The sequence below is a fragment of the Symsagittifera roscoffensis genome, chromosome 2 (assembly GCF_963678635.1).
Source record: "Symsagittifera roscoffensis chromosome 2, txSymRosc1.1, whole genome shotgun sequence".
In the NCBI taxonomy this organism is placed as follows: Eukaryota; Metazoa; Xenacoelomorpha; order Acoela; family Convolutidae; genus Symsagittifera; species Symsagittifera roscoffensis.
This window is the reverse complement of record NC_087063.1, coordinates 30,964,175-30,970,174: the sequence shown is the minus strand read 5'-3', so window position 1 is coordinate 30,970,174 and position 6,000 is coordinate 30,964,175. Positions and strand designations below refer to the sequence as shown.

Genomic DNA, 6,000 nt, shown 5'->3' with positions numbered 1-6,000 from the left:
TTCACATTTCAACACCTTTTTTTTTCGTATTTTTTCCGAAACTAATCAAAATCCTTCACCTCGCACAGGACCTCAGAATTTATTAGTAACACACTACGATTGCGAATAAAACGAACAAAAAACACTACATAAATATGCTATCAATCAAGTAACAAATGTGAATCCGAACCACAAGCTATAGAAACTACACATGTCATAGCTACATTATAGTCAAAAGCCCGAGCGACACCACTAAGAGGATACAAATTTACAGCAACCTTTTCCGAAAAGAAAGTACATTGTTCACAAGTTTCAACGGAAATAAAAACAGATTAGACCACGAATCTTTCTACCAAAGTAACATCGAAAGATTATTACACCTCAGCCCTGAAGACTGTAAAAACGAACTAAAACGACTAACCCTTACACCAAATAAAGGCACAAACAGAAAACTTCCAAGTTTTTCAAGACTTAGCACATCAAGCCGAACTTGAAAAGCACCAAGGTCACATACGACTAGATACAAAATTTCCCTTCCATGGAGCACACGGAAGATTAACATACGATCTTCATGATAAAAATTGGATACCACACAATGGAATAAATAATCCCTCAAACTGCAAAGCAGATACAAAAGTAAAGGATACCAAGAAATTTTGTTTTTCGATTGGAAAATACAACTTAAAAAAGTACAACTTACACGCGACTTAAAAGATGACACAATACTTTATCAAGGAATCAGGACTCCCTTGCAAAAACGACCAAGGATATTGCGATCCTACAACACGCACACAAGCAACCATTGTTTGGTTTCCCGAAGAAACCTGTACAATTTTTCAAGTAGCAAAGATACACGCTAGAATGATTAAATTTCACCAAAAATTGTTTATTGAATCAATCCTGTTTGTGGATGTAAACCCAGACCAAATTCGAAGTACAAATCATAAGTTTAGAAACATCCACAATAAGAAAATGGTTTCGACATGAAAACAGGAAACTTAATCGTACACCAAATGGCTACATCTCACTCATACACTGATGAAAACTCATACGTTTCAGTGAAACTTCAAAAGAATACAGGACAAATTGGTGGAAAATTAAAACCACAAGACACAGAAAGTACACGATTACAAGAACTATCACTTATGCTCAGCAGATATTTTGACGCAATTCATTATGACATACACTTAGACATGAAATTAGACAACACAATAAGCCGAATTTTTCAATAAAGATCACTATCAGAACTAGAAACACTACACCAATTATGCGAACTTGAAAGAACGCAGATTCTACATTCACTAGCACTAGTAGTTCTAAAAATACCATATGCAAGATATTTATTATTCGGAAAAATATCAAATTTCATTGATTATGAAGGAAATATTTTTTGGTATAACACTTGTACCAAAAAAGTATCGCCTTTGTATGTTTTTGAAGATAAACGATGTTATAGAAGAATTCCAATATTCGACAAAACTAAAGTACATTATGTTGATACACTCTCACGAAGAACTTATTTTTGGGAAACAGCAGTCCCATCTGGATCAGAAAATAGCCACAATGTTGTACAATTAAACCCCGACGAAGACAAATACTACCTACCCACACCATATCCCACACTAATGCCACCATTAAAAAAATGTTCACCTGAAAGTATTAGAGCTAATGCCTGCAACCCAAATATCGATTTACAATCGATTGGCATCTACTCTAAATCAGATATACAACACCACACACGTACACAACAATTTCAAGAATTACTTACAAAAATGGACACAATACAACGACGATCAATATATCAGAATTTAAGCAAATTGCAGAAACAGCAGGATTTTCAGACTTCTACGCACAAGTTTACAGCGGATACTTTAAGGATATTAAAGACTACATTTATTTGCATGGCAAAAAATACCGATCACAGGATATTTCACCAATTAATATTTTTAGTTTTGTAAATCTAAAAACCGAACTTTTATCTTTTCTAGGATGGCCCTATTATATCTTAGAAAGATTGAATATATTATACGCAATGTTTAATTTTATTGGATTTCTTTTCTCTCTTTTGAAAGAAATCTATAACCCATGCGCAATACACACACAAGTAAATAGACAAGCAAGCGTAGCACACATACTTTTTGCAGGATTTTTTGGAATTTTTTCCACATCCATAAACAAAATACTTTTAGATGCACAAACAAAAGAATAGAATTTAAAAATATCAACTACACCAAACACATATGACGAATCACAACACCACACAAACACATTACCCACAGCACCACAATTACCGAGTCTAAACCGTTATCACCCCTTATCACTAGTACCACGAAGTTTTAGAAATTTAGCACTGGTAAATATTGCAAATTCAAGACCAAATCATATACAAAGTTCAATTCACCATATAGTAACACAACAATCTCAAAGTGACGATACATATGAAAAAAAAGTCAAACAACCACATACCACAAATTTTCAATCTCAGAACAATCATTTTTTTAGCCCACGATGAGCCGACAAATTGGATCCCTTCACCGTTCAATTTCCCATCCAGCCAATCTCCAAAACCCAATTCCCATCATCCCACTTTTTGCTTTCCCGCCACCTGAATCACCCCATATTAACACATCATCCGGCATGGATTCTGATGCTAACTCAGACATCACAGTTTTTCATACAATCTCTCAATTTAATAATTCAGATATAGAAACCCCAGACGAATTCGCAAACTCAGAACCCAGCCCGTCAACATTTTCTCAACCCCCTTTCGACTCATTCACTCACAAGCCCAAACTGACTACCCCCTCTACTATCTTCCATATTTCCCAAGTAACACCGACATACTCCCCGTTTACAAATGAACGTTCTAACAACAATTCCCCAGATACCACGCAAATCTCATATGAACTAAACAATCTAATAACACTACAACAACAAGTAAAACACCCTCACACCCTAACCATTCATCAATTATCGTCAAAAATAACGTCATCAAACCCACCAACTCCTACACCTTCTTCAGATTATACCCCTTCTTTAGCTCAATCCTCAACATCAACCCAATCATCATCCACTACTAACCGTGCATATAGAACTTTCAAAAGAAAGTGTCCTAATCACCCGTTTACTTCCAAAACCGGAATAGCCCGCGATTATGTAAACCAACCTGACTATACTAATACTCCCGAGTTTCTCCAAATTTCCTTACCCCTCTTCCCTCAATATACATATAGTCACTCCAACCCTCACACTGAACAACCCCACTATGTCGATGAGCATCTATTAATCCTCACACTCCATTGGACATCATTTTATCATTTCTCAAACCCACTTTGTATACTACTCATTAACACAACTCAAGAATTCGAAAAAAGTAATATTGATTTTTTTAGACTAACCACAGCACTAACACCTAGACAATGTACGCACGTAGGATACAAAAAGCTATTAAAAATATTCACCGCACCCCGAGCTAACGAGTCCTCCATCGAGCACTATCACCACAAAATCATCAGACCCAATCAAGATCAATTCCTCGACAACGATAAGTTTGCTAACCCGCAACTAACCGAAAAATTTTTCATCCGAACACCCTACATTTTTACACTAAGCTCAATAGATAAAAAAACACAATCACATCATTTCAGAAGCACTAATCGACATCCACGCTTATGAATCAATTTACGAAAAGTTTGAAAGTTTTTCACTAACTTTCCACTTCCTCACTCCGAAAGAACGAGGTCTGCACTGTTCACACGACATCATGTTAAGAACTAAACAAACGCTTACTTACACTTACTATAAATTCATCCAAAATCACTTTGACGTACATACACCATCATGACAACCCCATCATCGATTTCAATTTATTAACTCTAAATATACATCACCATTCTTCCTTAATTTCACATATTGCATCAAAAAAACTAACTTTCAAGGCATCCTCCGTAATTATGACCCCATAACCCAAATATAAATATTTTGTCCACTCACCAGGACCTTCAATGTAGAAAAATCCCGACCTCTCATTGTCCCGCATGAATATATTCAATCTGTAGAAATCCCAATTTTAGAATTCATTCACAATACTAAAAATAATCACAAGCTTTTTAACCTTATCCAGCACACGCATCATGAATTTTCCATTGGCACAGAAGAACTAAAGACCATTAAAGCACTTCAATTGCTTTGGCCATTACTTCATACTAAAAATATCATTCGCATATTAGACAAGCTACTAACCACATCAGACGCTATACACGATATCTTCCCTAATGGCTTCTTTCCCGATGACTAGGTAAATATGAATTGAATAATTTATCACTAATAAATTCGAATTAAACTAACCATTCTTTATTAAATGTTTTTTCTTTAGTCTTTAGATCACGATCATCGACAAACAAGAAAACAAAATAAAAATTACGAACCCGTTCATAAATTATAAAATTCTATTAACAAACCGCAATGAATGATGCAGTAAAATTTCTTCTCCACAGTAGTAAATTAATCTAAAAATTCTTTTCCGCAATGTAGTAAATCTAATTACAATGAAAAGAATTGAATAATTTCAATCCCCACAAAGCAGTAAATTTAAAATTTTCAGTAGTAAATCTATACAAATGCAAGCAGTACTAACCTTTAAAAGACAAAATTCACTCGCACACAAACTCTATCCACACTCACACAGCTCGCCCAAGACGAATTGTTTAAAATAATGAATTCAAGTTTTAACTTTCGCTAACAACAATTCAAACTTGTAATAACAAGTTTCCAACTTTCTTTTAACCCGGTTGGAAAGGAATTATATAATGATCCCAACTAACCAACGCAGCTTACTAAACACCATAAACCACAAACTAACAGCATGACTAAGAAAAGAAAACCCAAGGTACCCAAACCGGATAAAACCAGCTTAAAGAACCCGATAATTTATTCTTTTGAAGACTATTGACAAGTCTGAAAAAGAAAGAATAAAACACCAAAAAGTCCAAAGACAAACCCAAACCAAACAATTTGATTTTTGAAAAAAGGACAAAACCAGAACAGCAAAAGGAAAAAACCAGTAACAAACATGACACAAAAGGTTAACACAAAACAGGACCCCATAAAAAACCAGCATGCAATCATACCCTCACTCCTGGCCTAACCCACCAGAAGAGGACGTCCTGAGCATGCTTAATAGCCAGCCTAACCCACCGTGCTAGAACCCACGCTTTGTGACACACTCCCTATTTTTGACAAGAGGTACTCAAGTGTGAATAACTCTTTTAGAATAACCGAACTAAAATAAAAAAGCTTTTGCGATAAAAACTAATAAAAAATCATAACTAAAAGAAGAACTAACTAAACATTTATTTATGTAGATTACATAATGCAGTAAAATAGATCATACACAATCACGAAGACGAGCATCAAGAAACAAAGACGACCCCATCACACTCAACCCACAGAATGGCCAAACACAACCGATATGCCGCTCATAACCACAACTCAAAGGATTTGAAGTACGACTTGACACCAAAGCAAAGGACTTCATTGAACCAGACCAATGACCACCTGGATGTTCAAGTATACGTATAGATCCGAGTTACAAGGCATTCCCTCCAAACTCGAGCTTTACGCCATTCCCAAACAAGACCGAAGCACAGTTCTCCAAACCGATCAAGAACAAACGATCACAACAAACCATTTGGAATCAGATTGATTTCGTTGGCGGTCACAGTCATTGTTGGATGACAGAACAACATCTACGATGCCAGCTTCCTGGAGTTTTCACCTCCAAGAACGGAATAGAAATGATGCTCGCGAAATACAAACGATCATCATCCATCCTCCATTACAGATAGAAGTCAAAAGAACAAAAACTCTGTAAACCCCGGATGGGTGGAACCAGATCCAAACTATATATTATTATTGGTTATAAATTAGATATTTCATCCCTATAAAATATTAAATACTAACCAATCACACTCCATCAAACTAACAACCCATTTATTTGTAAGTGCTGAAATTACTTGTAAT

The 6,000-nt window shown here is 35.5% G+C and overlaps 1 protein-coding gene across 1 annotated transcript in view; it reads left to right on the top strand.

The window, feature by feature from the left end:
* Nucleotides 1-6,000, top strand: part of LOC134839524 (large ribosomal subunit protein uL11-like) — a 359,274-nt gene that overhangs the window by 118,235 nt on the left and 235,039 nt on the right. The window lies entirely within an intron of this gene.